Here is a 13,742-nt window from a genome sequence, read left to right as displayed (position 1 = left end):
ATAAGAAGGAAAGGTGAATAATTAGAAGAAATGAAGCAGAGAGGAATGAGTAAGTGAGGAAATGAGAAGGAGACATAGAAAGGGGAAAAGAAAAAGTGGGGAAGAGATAAGAGGAAGAATGGATATGGTCAAAGGAGAGAGGAGGGAGGTGAGGTGTCTTTCAGGGTCTGCCCATGGGGTTGGGGCAGGCAAATCCCATCAGAATTATAGAAGCCTCTGTGCTTGAATGTGAATGCCTCTGCAGGTCCCTTCACTGAGGCGGACTGAGGTGGGAGGTAAACTCAGCACAGAATATTGCATGCCTGGGCCTTCACCAATGAGTGCTTACTTATTGGTGAGGCCCAAGAGGAGGGTGAGGAGCCACACAGTGGAGCCCCACCATTGTCTCAGGTGTATTGTCCCTGGATGTAGATTTATGAGTATTTGGGGGACTTGTGTAGCCTTGCTAACTCTGTCCCAGCTGTATACTGCCCCCTGCACAACACACACACACACACACACACACACACACACAAGCATCCTCCTCCTCAGTGAAATCTACCCTGGAGAGACACAGATACAAACACAGACACACACACACAGACATACAGACACATACAGACACATACACACACACACACACACACGCACACACACACACACACCCCTCTTCACTCTCAAGCATCAAATTCCCCTTTAGACAACCAGATCTTCTTCCAGCAAAGATGTCTGAGGATGCTAAAGGGTTTGAAGTCCCTAGGCTTGTTTCTTGGACCCCAGGGACCTTTCTGCTGGGTTGGGCCCAACATTCCTAGCAAGAGGCAGGCATCTCCTTTTGTCCATGTGGGTTTTGGTTTCTCTGTCTCAGTCATTGTATTCTCTCTATCTGTCTCACTGTATCTATCGTTCTCTCTCCTTCTCTTCCCTTCCATCTTGACCACCCTGAAATTAAATTTTAGACTGAGAAGATTAGTTTCCAAATGCAGCCCTTTTCTGGACCTGTCTGTTGAGCTAGCCTGGGCCCCAGTCCCCAGTCCCCATGCCCCAAGCCAGGGCCAGGTTGGGTCTAGAGCTGAGGGAAGGCCTGGAGCCCTTCCAGACTGGAGATGGCTTTAGATGTTGGATTTTCAGATGAGTATTTACCATCATAACTAATTTTCAACCATTATTAAATAGAAATTCTCAGCAGGGCTCCTTAATGATGGAACACGCTACTAATTACAGAGTTTACTGGCGGTTTTGGCTAAGCAGCCTGGAGGGATGGGAATTGCGGGCTGCCTGCAAAGCCAATACTGCTTCAGGAACAGGCAAGCCTGTGAACATCACAATCGGGGAGCTGAGGAATTGAAGGTTTCCATTGCTGGCTGGTCTAGATTGGGCTTCTGTGCAGACAGGTACACTTAGCCCAGCTCAACCTCTCAGAACTCAGGGTGAAGACTCTGTCTGGACCTTCAGATAGCCACATGTATACTAGCCACTGGCAAACAAATGCATCCAGAATACTAGGATGTTAGAGCAAAGAGGGAGCTTTAAGATAAGTCTTAGATTAACCTCTTTTCTTGAATGTCAAAACTTCTTTTCTCCAATGTCAAAAAAGAAGCCCACAAGGTTCTGGGATTTGCCCAGGATCCTTTAGCTTATCTCCAATTAGGACCCAAGCCTCTTGGCTCCCTGAAGCCCCCTCTTCCTCCCTGTCTTTCTGTGATGTCACACTGTCCCTCAGACTGTCCCATGCCTCCGTTTGCTGAGATCATTCTGATGAAAACACCGGGCCATATAACCTTTATCAGCTCCTTGCTGCTCTAGCGGTGAAGCCTTCTCCTTTCTTCTCACTCCTCCTTGCCTTGGATTTGGAACTAAAAGGGTTCATAAAGGTCACTTAGTCCAATTCTTCCCCCTGCCAAACTTGGGGTATCCCAAAGGCTGAATGTAGTTTTAAGCTTGAAACTTCACCAAGCCTTTGGGATACACTGTATAGCTGAGGAACCAGAGGTCCACTAAGAGGTTTAATAACTTTCCCAAGGCTGTAAAGATAGAAAATGGCAGGGGAAAGGGAATCTGTACTCTTTGAGTTTACATCTAGTGCCCTTTCTGCCATCCATCATCCCTCTACACCAACTGGAAGCTTTGAGTCGTCTGTTACCACCTGAGCCTGTAAACACTGGGGCAGAGCTAGGGAGAGATACAGTCCATAGGAGGCTGGTAGTGGGGGCTTTCCAAGTGGAATTCCTGTCAATAGCAGGAAATTCAGTGACCTCCCTCTGGGCACTGTGCTGGTGCTATTCTCTCTGACACTGTGTGTGAGTGTGTGTGTGTGTGTGTGTGTGTGTGTGTGTGTGTGTGTGTGAGAGAGACAGAGAGAGAGAGACAGAGAGAGAGAGACAGAGAGAGAGAGACAGAGACAGAGAGACAGAGACAGAGAGACAGAGACAGAGACACAGACACAGACACAGACACAGACACAGACACAGACACAGAGAGAGACGGATGGATAGACAGACAGAGGTAGAGAGACAGAGGAGAGAGATAGAGAAGAGAGGAAGAGGAAGAGAGGACAAGACAGAAATAGGTAGAATAGAGAGGAGACAGAAAAAGGGAAGGGGGAGGAGGGACAAAGGCATCAAGAGAGAAGAAGGGATGGAAAGAATGAGAGTGAAGAGGGACAGGGACAGATACACTTACCTGTTGGCCACAAGGTTGTTCTGGTCCCTACCTATGTGGTTCCATGGCAAATGCATGTCTGCCATATATACGGAAGCCTGAAATATCCTGACAATATAATTGTCTATGTGGGTTTACATGGATGCCCCTCTTTGTGTGACTTGTGTCTAGTTCTCTGACCTTGCCCTTGTGCCCTGACTCCTTCACCATGGTCAGAGACCACAGTGCAGGAGACCTGGAAGTTCACTGGGGCCAAAGCCTCCTCTCCCCCACAGTATCTCTACCCCTACCCCACCAGAGACCCTCAATGGAATATCCCCTTGTTTGTGGAGGCCTCTGCATCCAAAAGCCCCGGGGTACCTGCAGCTGGTCTTCTTTGTCAGGGAACTGGGGGAATGCTCCACTCCTGTGGTTCTTCACTGAACTTCCCCATTCCAGTGGAATGCAAATTCTTTAAAGTGGTTGGTCATTTTGTTTTTGTATCCCCAGTATTTAACACACAGCAAGAGCTTAATATATGTTTGCTGAATTGAATTTTTCTTTTTCCTCATAGGCTTTGTGGGCAGATCTTGGGAAGAGGGAAGAAGCTTGGATCCTTGACTTGGGGTGGGGATGGGGGGGGACCTTCCTTAGAAGAGTAAACCAGGGCAGCTAGGTGACACAGTGGATAAAACGCTGACCCTGGATTCAGGAGGACCTGAGTTCAAATCTGGCCTCAGACACTTGACACTTAACTAGCTGTGTGATACTGGGCAAGTCATTTAACCCTCATTGCCCTGCAAAAATAAATAAATGAACAAATAAATTAGTAAATAAACAAGTGAATAAATAAATGTTAGCTATTAAGAGACCTATTTTTAAAAAAAGAGTAAACCAAAGGTGAGACTCACTGGTCTTCCATCCCACCTCCCTGCTCTGACCAAAACCCAATGTAGCCCTAGTCCCAGAACATTATTGGGAGAGCTTGTCCTGCCCTGCCCTTGATCTGAAGGAGCAGGTGAAGACACCGTGGTGAGGACCCTTCTAAGAACCAGAGAGACAAGATTCTAGCCTGTTTTATAGGGAGAGGGAACCACTACCACCACCACCAGCAGCATTTATATAGCTCCTTAAATTTTGCAAAATACTTTACCAATATTATTTTACCAAAGCACTTTACCAATATAATTTTATCTTCATAATAACTTTGCAAAATAGATGCTATTATATCATAATTTTACAGATAGAGAAAAATGGGGCAGGGGTTAAGTGATTTCCCCAAGATCATACAGCTAGTAAGTCTGATCTAGGCTGAGGCTGGTTTTGGACTCAGGTTTCCCTGACTCCTGCTGTGTATAACACTCTACCCATTGCACCCCCTAGCTGTCACTAATCCTTTAGTCTTTACTGTAATGAAGGAGCCTCATAGCAAAATAAATAATAAATAATTGAAATAACATGGAGAGTAGATTTTTCCAGAAGTAAAAATATTTGCACTTATAAAAAGTCATATTAATGTGTTACAATGAATGACCCTCCAGGTGGAATGGGGATATAATTGGAAATAACAACTAACATTTCTATCTATATGTACATGTATACATACATATACCCGCATATATTATACACATGCAATACTTAAACATTTATAAAGCATTTGATCCTCACCAAAGAAAACATTATTTGTGAGGTAGGTGCAATTATTATCCCCATTTTACAGAGGAGGACATTGAGGCTGAAGGAGGTTAAGTAACAGGGTCATACAGTTAGGAAGTATAGGAATTGGGACTTGAACTCAATTCTTCCTGACTTCAAATCTGATACTCTTACCCATAGTTTTACCCACCTAGCTGCCAATGAAGGTGATGTAAAACCACACACAAAACCCACAAAAAAGGTAATGTTAAATATATTCCTCCAAGTGCTGACATCCCCCTCTTCCCAATACTTATTTGTCTTCTAAAAGGCTGTTTACTTTGTTTACCTTTGGTGGCATCATGGTATGGGAAGAGCTCCAGACTTAGGGTGAGGATAAATCTTTGACCAAATCTTGCCTCAGTTGCTTATCAACTTCTGGTTTTCTTCTCTGTAAAGAGAGGCGTTGTACTAAGTAATCTCTGAGGTTCCTTCCAATTCTATATTTACATTCCTATGGTGCCTCCTTCTTCAATCTTCCCATAAGTACAAGTGTCCTATACATGAGTTGGTGATGGCTGAGTATGAGGGAAAGAAGGGAGGGAATGAAGAATGAGATTACTCTGCTGTGGTTAGGAGTCCAGAAGTGGTTCTTTAAGTTTTATGCCTATAAAGCACCCACTCACCCCATTATCTGCTTCTTCTCACTTGAATTGCTCCACTACCAACGAGAACTGGGCAAATACTGGCAATTATTATCCCCATCATACAGATTAGAGAAATGGGGCTTTAAAAAAAGATTGAATCATTCAGTAGGTGTCTTCTACCTATCTGCCCACTCCTCAATCTCCTTTGCTGGAGATTCATCCAGGTTGTGATGCTGTGTCCCCCAGGGCTCCATCTTGGGCTGCCTACTTTTCTACCTCTGAACTATTTCACTGGATGATTTCCTCAGCTTCCATCAATTTAATGATCATCTGTATGCAAATGATTGTCAAATCTACTCATCCAGCCCTAACTTCTCAGTTGACATCCAGTCTTACATCTCCAACTTTGTTGTGGACAACTCCTACTGGATGTCTTGTAGATCTCCTCAACTCACTATGTTCCAAACTGACTGAATTATCCTCCCCCACCCCCTCTCTAAACTTCCCTATTATGGTGGAGGGCACGAACATCCTCCCAGGCACCTAGGTTTGAACCTTGTGTTCTCCTTGACTCCTTACTCTTGCTTTTGCTTTTGCTTTTGTTTGTTTGTTTGTTTTGTTTTTTGGTTTTTTGCCTGGGCAATGAAGATTAAGTGACTTGTCCAGGCTCACACAGCTAAGTAAGCGTCAAGTATCTGAGGCGGGATTTGACTCCTCATTCTTTCAAATCCCCATATCCAATTTGTTGCCAATGCCTATTGTAAAGTTGTAATACCTCTCCTATGTGCCCTCTTCTCTTCTCTGACAACTGTGACCACCATGTGGCAGGCCTTCATCATCTCCTGTTTGACCTATTGCAATAGTCGGCTGGTTGTTCCCTCTGCTATAAGGCTCTCTTCTCTCTAGTCCATTCTTCACTCAGCTGCCAAAGTGATCTTTTTTTTTTTTTTTTTGGTGAGGCAATTGGGGTTAAGTGACTTGCCCAGGGTCACACAGCTAGTAAGTGTCAAGTGTCTGAGGCCGGATCTGAACTCAGGTCCTCCTGAAGGAGGCCTCCAGGGCCGGTGCTCTATCCACTGCGCCACCTAGCTGCCCCCAAAGTGATCTTAAAGGACAGGTCTGACCACATCCAACCCTACCTCCATTCAATAAACTCCAGTGGCTCCTCATCACCTCTAGCATCAACTATAAAACCCTTCCTAAGCTGGTCTCCTTTACCTCACCATTGCCTCCCTCGCCCCTTCCAGTCTGAGATGCAGGGATACTGCCCTCCTTCTATTCCTCCAATAAGACCTTCCATCTCCTGACTCTGGGCAGTTGCCCTGGCTGTTGCTCTGGTCTGGAGTGCTCTCCTTCCTCATCCCCAGCTCTTCCTTTCCCTGGCTTCCTTTTAAGTCCCAGATAAAGCCCCACCTTTTACAGGAAGTCTTTCCTAATCCCCCTTAATGCTAGTGCTTTCCCTCTGAAATTCCCTCCAATTTGTAGTGTATGTGTTTTCTCTGTACAGTTATTTGCCCCGTGTCTCTTCCAATAGCCTCTGAGTTCCTTGAGATCAGGGGCTATATTTTGTCTTTCTTTGCATCCTTAATCTTTGGACAGAGTCTGGCACATAGCAGTTGCTTAATAAATGTTTATTGATTAATGACTTACTGACTCAGGGATGATTCAAATCAAGGCTCCTTCTGACACAAGGAGAAAAGAGACAAAAAGGTGTTTTCTGTTCCCTGGATGATGATTCAGGGAGCCTGGACAGCACCCAGCTGGCTCAGATAAAAGGAGAATGACTATATTTGTGGTTTCCTATTTTCCAGAGGCCAGGCTGGGGTGCAGGGAAGGGAACAGGAGCAGTGTCTCTGAAGTCCCTCCATGGGAGACCTAACCAGGGAAGAAAGTGCTGGGGCAAGTGGGGAGGGATGAGGCGGTAGAGTGTCACAAGGTCAAGCTTGTAGGATTTCTACTGTTTTGAAGGAAAGAAGAGGAATGATGGAAGGAGAGGAATATACCTTACCTCACAACCAAGAATAAGGGTCCTAGGAGCCTGAACTCACCCCCCTGGGATCCTAAACACTAGACATTACATGTGGGACAGAGTTCAACAAATTCTCTCTGTCTGTGTCTCTCTGTGTCTCTGTCTATGTCTTTCTGTCTCTATCTCTCTCTGTGTGTCTCTGTCTCTCTCCTTGCCCCCTCTTCCCCTTCCCCCCACCCCCCAACAAATATTGAATCAGAGGCTGGAGGCGAAAGCCGGTGCTTAACTCCATTGACTGGTTTCTGCTTCCACCTCGTGGTCCAATCCTGCAATCACACCCCCTACATCTGCTTCTCTCCTATCCTCCATACACTTCCTCTTTTCTTCTTGCTATTCCTTTTCTTCTTCCCTCTTGAACCTTCTCCTCTTACTGCCTTCTTCTGGGAGCCACTCTACCTACCCTACTCTCTCCCTTTTGAAACATGCTTTCTCCTCCTTTCCCTGAGTCCCCTCTTGTTGGCAATGACCTTGGATTGATTGAAATTTGGGCTCCCCCAGAACAGAAGGGCTTCTTTTCTTTCTTTCTCTCCCTCCCTCCCTGTATTCTTCCCTTCCTCTTTCCCCCCCTCTCTCTGGAAAGTGATAATTTGGTTTCCCCTTTCATTTTTCTTCCTTGTTATTCACAAACTGACTGGGAAGTTGCAAACTCCATTCAGAAATACTTGCTTTGTTGGGGGAATACTTTCTGCTTTCTCTTTATATAGGCAGGCTAGTCACTTGGGAAGACTTCCCCTGGTTGGAAACAGGGAATGCAACACATTTTTAATGCCAGAAAAATCCACTCTCCATGCCAAGTAGACCTTTAGTTTATAAAATGAGTCAAGTTGCCTTTATAACAGTGAAAGCTCAAACGCTCTTGGAGACAATATCAAACTGGTCATTGTGTTTCTAGATTTTATGAGGGTATACTAACACCAATGTCTTTTTCCTGCTCTGACAGGTTCTGTTCAAGATCCTCTAAGGTACTGGAGCATATCTTATTTCTGCCCCATTTCCTTTTTGTTCCTTAACCCGAGGATCTTGGAGGTGAGGTCTCCTATACTCTTTCTCATTTTCTCCTGGAGGTCTCTCAGACTGGGCATCCCTTTTACTTAGTCCCTTTGTGGTATAGTGGAAAGAGATCCGAATTTAGAGTAAGAAAGAATCCTGATTTGTACACCACCACTTAGTAGTCCATGCAGCCTTGGGCAAGTCACTTCCCTTCTCTGGGCTTTAGTTTGCTAATCTGGAAAAAGGGGATAATAATACTTTACTACTTACCTCACTCACTTATTTTAAGGATGAAATAAAATGATGAGTAAAAATTCTTTGTAAACCATAAGTGTAAATTATTATTATAATCACCCATATTTTTATAGTGCTTTGATAATAATTTCCACCTTCCTCCTGCTACTTTTTCAGTCAATGACCTGTGAGGCAATTGACCCTTTTATGAGGCAGGATACCAGAGAAAACAGAGAATGGCTGAAGGACCAAACAAGTGGAACCTCTAAGACCAACACGGGTAAGGTGGAAATGCAGGCATGTTAGAGGGGAAGTGAATGAGATATTGTCCCCTTAATATCGCCCAATCCTAACACTCATTTTCCCTTCTAGATAATCACCTCTCGGATGGGCCTAACACTCCAGATCTCTTCTATGGACTGCCGGTGCCACTGTCATTGCTGTTGTCACCACTACACCTGGTCTCCAGGGGCTGTTGTGATTCCCTTGGTTCTTTTCATCTTCATATGGACAAAGCTCATTTTCCTTGAATTGAGTAGAGACAAGGTTGGGGGTAGACAGTCCGGGAAAGCTAGAAAGAATCAAGGTCCTTTCTGTTATACTCCATTGGCAGATTCGAGGCTGTCACTGTGCTTCTGGGAGATGATTAGACTTTGCTTTGGGTTGGGGTTGGTCTACAGGGAAGCAAAACAAGTCTTAATAGTGTCTCTTGTGTGCAGAGCAACTGATTAAATTCATGGGGAGAATGAGAGCATGGAAGAGACACGATATCTCTTCTTGGAGAGCTCTCAGCTCTTTCTGGGGCAGATATGGTCCCCTCTAAAGGAGTTATCTACTGCTTCAAGGAGATCCTTTTCTCAGAGAAAGGTAGTGAGAGGAGCGAGATGAACCCACAATCAGAGGCATAGACAACTGCTGATAATCTGAAGCCTAGGATATTAGAAGTAGGAAGGACTTCATTGTATTATAGATGAGGGAACTGAGACCCAGAGAAAGGAAGTGACTTACCAAAGGTAGTATAAATACTTAGGCGAGCATGATTCTCTGTGTAATCCAAAATGGTGGATAACAAAGACAACTTATATCCAAGGCTGTAACAAGTCTTTCTTTGCTTCGGAATGCATTGTAGCATCTACTTTTGTTTTCCAGATTCAGATTTACTTGCTCATATTAGACAAGAAAGTGAGTTTTTACATCTCAAGAGTACACACAGACTGAGGGTAGGGGTAACTCAGGGGAGCTTGCTGGGAAGGAAGAAGGAAAGTAACCTGGGATTTAAAAAAAATGTACTTCTGGTCACCCACACAGTGGACACTCTATGTAGTGAATTCATTGTCCTAGGAGATACTGCATACATGTCTGTGTTCATTATTTCTGGGGGATGGGGAAAGGGTTGGGAGGGTCTTTAAATAATTGGGTGCTTTATAATCACAGCTGTCACCATTGGAATCATTCTATTTTCTACCTCACCTTGGATGGATATTCTGGCAAAACCTACACTTCCACTATAAGTATTTGTTCCTAAGACTGCTGAAAACTATATGAAGCCAAGATACCCATCTTTAAAGGAAACTACCCCCACATTGAGCCCAACTTCCCACTGGACACAATATAGTGGAATGGTGAGGGTCAGGTGATCACCTCTACTCCTCAGCTCCCTCTGTTCATGAAAATGCCTATTCAATATTTTGAACTGGATGTCCGACAGCCACCTCCAACTCAACATGTTGAAAACAGAACTCCCCATCCTTCCCCTAAAACCCACACCTTTCCCAAGTTTTCTGTTGAATATTGAAGGCATCACAATCCTTCAAGTCACCCAGGTTTGAAACCCTGGAGTCATCCTTGACTTCTCAATCTCACTCACCCCATATATCCCTTGGCCAAATCTGGTCTTTTTTTTCCGCAACATCTCTTGCATACTTTCCTTTCTTTCCACTCACAGAGTCATCACTCCAGTTAAAATACTTATTGGCTGGTCTATAACAAACGTCCTCCTATTTTATTTCCCTGACTCGATGTCTCTCCCCATTCTCCATGGAGAGACACTAAAATGTTTTTCCTAATGCATAGTCAGAGTCAATAAACATGTATCACACACGGGTCTGACCATGTTATCTCCCTGGTCAATATTCCTGGCTCCCTATCATCTCTTGGACTAAGTAGAATCTCCTTTGTTTGGCTTTTAAAGCTATTCATGCCCTAGCCACTTGCTATCTTTCTAGCACTACTCCTTCCATGCTTTCAATGGTCTAGCCAATACTGACCTACTTTCTGTTCCTCAGAGATGATACTCCATCTTCCATCTCCATACTTTTACACCCCTGTGCCTAGAGTACATTCTTTGCTCACTTCCCTCTCTCGGAATCCCTGCTTTCCTTCAGGATTCAAACCAAGTGCCACCTTCTCCCCTAGCTACTGGAGCTTTCTATCTAAGGTTCTCTTGTATTTGATCTGTATATGCTTTATATACCCATATGTGTACATGTTATTTCCTCCAATAGAATGTAAGCTCCTTGAGGGCAGGGATTGTTTCAATTTTGTCTTTGTATCCCTAGTGCTTAGCCCAGTGCCTGGACCATAGTAGGCACTTAATAAATGGTTGTTCACAGACTGACAGCTTGAGGTCCAGAGAGTTTAATTGAACACAGAGAGCAGCAGAGAACCCTGATTCTCTATTGCCAAATCCAACACATTTTTCTTTACACCATGGTGTCCCTTGGGCTTGAGAAATCTACTCGATGGAGGTGGGATGAGTAGACAAGAGTTCATATTTTTAAAATGAAGTTTTAAAATTTATTTATAATTTTATTTTTCCCCAAGCTACATGTGAAAACAAATTTTAACATTGATCTTTAAAACTTTGTGTTCCAAATTCTCTTCCTCCTTTCCCCCCCTTAAGAACTCAAGCAATTCAATATAAGCTATACATGAACAGTCATGGAAAACATTTCCACATTAGTCAGGTTGTGAAAGAAAACAGGCAAAAAACTTTAGAAAAAGGAACTAACAAAAAATTATACTTCAATCTGTATTCAGATATCATCAGTTCTTTCTCTGTAGATGGATTGCATTTTTCATAATTCCTTCAGAGTAGTCTTGGATTATTGTATTGCTGAAAATAATTAAGTAAAATGAAGTTATTTTAAAGTTGACTTCCAGTTCAATAAATACAAATAGACTTTGTGATGTGGGAGCCTCCAAAACTAATTCAAACTTAAGTTGCATTGATAGAAGCAAAATACCCCAAATCAGAGAGGTGATAGTCATTCAGCCCTGGTTAGATTAGATATGGAGTATTGTATTCACTTCTGAGCATTGCCCCATTGGAACTCATCCAGAGAGCATCAACAAGGATGGAGAGGGCACTAGGAACTGTGACATGCTGGCACTGATTGAATCAACTGAGGATTTTTACCCTGAAGATATACAGACTTTGTATGAGTAGGTGAGGGTGAGGTGGGGAGAAAGAACGATAGCTACATTCAAGTATCTGAAGGATTATCCTGAATAAGATTTATTTTGCTTGGCCAAAGGAACCACAAGTGGAAGGTGCAAAAAGACAGATCTCTCACTTAAATTTGGACAAACATCCACAAGTTTCAGTCATCCCAAAATAGAATGTCCCCAGAAATGATCAGTTTGTCACCACCAAAACTCTTCAAATGGAGACTGGAGGACAATTTGTTAGGGACGTGACAGCAGGGTTCCCATCCAGGTATGGTTGGAATCAATGAGCAACAAGGTCCTCTCCAATGCTATTCTTATTTGATATTAGAGCCTCACTCAGAGATTCCAGCTTTGTGAGACATATTAAAGCTTGTGCTCTGATGACCCACCAGAGTGATCTCCACTTCCTGATAAGGCACCTGGGCAAGGGCCTTAGTGGAGAATTTTGGATTCAGTAGAGTATAGGAAGCAAAAATGACATATAATGACCATTTTGACTTCCATGGAGAAGTAATACAGTTTCTTGGGTCTGGCTATGAGATGTGATAGCACCAGTATCCCACGACAAGACCACTTACTATGGTTTGCTTGAATAAAGTATAGTTTCAGGAATTTTTCACTTCATGGTTCTATTTATACACCTGAACTGCCCTCTGATAACTTAGATCACCTGAATTCTGACAGAGAGTTGTGTACGGGGGTGGTGGTGGAAATAGGATTCCCCTAGGGAATAAATGGCATTATGAAAATACTTTCCTGGGTCAGGAAGAATATGGCCACATCTTTATGGATCCCATCTCCTTAACACCTGTTATTGTTCTTTTAGGGCCAACTGATGTGAAAGTCCTTAGCAAGTAGGTGGGGTTAAAGACACTAGATATACACCAAACAATTCTTAAGTAACTGGGACCAGGCTGGCAAGGGTTCAGTCCTGAGAGCATGTGTAATGTTCCTTGTCTGCTGCCAATATGAGGAGGATTAGTAAGCCTCCTTCTGGCTATGAGTGACTGAGTAGGTGTTGTGTGCTGATGATTTTTCTAATTTGTTTCGGAGATAACAGGATGATGATGAAAACAAAACTGCAAACAATCTTTTGATCTCTTCCTTGGCAACTTTGGATCAAAGAGGATGGCTATGAGGTGGTAGAAGGGCATCAGACCCTATCTCCCATCCAGCCAAAGTGTCAGCACGACTTCATGGCACCTCTATTCCTTTTGTCTCTGGTGTGTTTCTTCTTTTCTGATTGTAGGTAAATGAATATCTGGAGGTTTCCACGTTGTGGGCTTTTAAGGGTCAGAAGAACCACCAACTAGAGCAAGTAGAGTTAGTAGCTGAGACCACAGGAACCAGAGGCATTGGAAAAGAAGTCCAATGAGGAAGCAGCCTTAAGGGGTTGGTGTTGGGCATCAGCCTAACCATCTTATCCTGCAAGGAACCAAGAGGAACCACTGAACAAGGAGAATGATTCTACCATGACCAATGTCCTTCCTGGAAGTGAACTTTGTGGGTTTCACTCCTTCATTCCTCTCCAAGCTCTGTTTCTGACTCACCAGATGTTCTTCATCATGCCACAGCAGCCTTTTCCCTCCATTCCTCTGAATAGTTGGTTCCTCCTTTAACCTTCATTTGAAGGAAAGTGCCCAGGCCAGCCATGCTCCCTCCTTCATTCCTCTCTGCATTCCTCTTTTGACTCTGCATATTTCTTTCTCCATCAGGTGTCCATGGAGGTACCTTCACCTTACCTCCACTTTTAGGATTCTTTTTTTTTTTTTGTGAGGCAATTGGGGTTAAGTGACTTTTGCCCAGGGTCACACAGCTAGTAAGTGTCAAGTGTCTGAGGCTGGATTTCAACTCAGGTACTCCTGACTCTAGGGCTGGTGCTCTATCTACTGTGCCACCTAGCTGCCCCCAGATTCTTTTTACATGGTAAATTCCTTGAGGGCAGGAACTATCTTTTTGCTTCTCTTTGCATTCCAAGTGCTCAGCATGGTGTCTGACATACAGTAAGCATTTAATTGATGCTCTCTGACTAATGGACTCCATGAAGGAGTGAAGAGGTTCCTCTCAGCCACATGTGTTTCCTAAATATGCGCCTTACTCATTTTATGCTTTGAGTTTAGTCTCCCAAGGAACTGAGA

This window comes from Dromiciops gliroides, chromosome 2, assembly GCF_019393635.1.
Source record: "Dromiciops gliroides isolate mDroGli1 chromosome 2, mDroGli1.pri, whole genome shotgun sequence".
Classification (NCBI taxonomy): Eukaryota; Metazoa; Chordata; class Mammalia; order Microbiotheria; family Microbiotheriidae; genus Dromiciops; species Dromiciops gliroides.
This window is presented reverse-complemented; position numbering follows the sequence as displayed.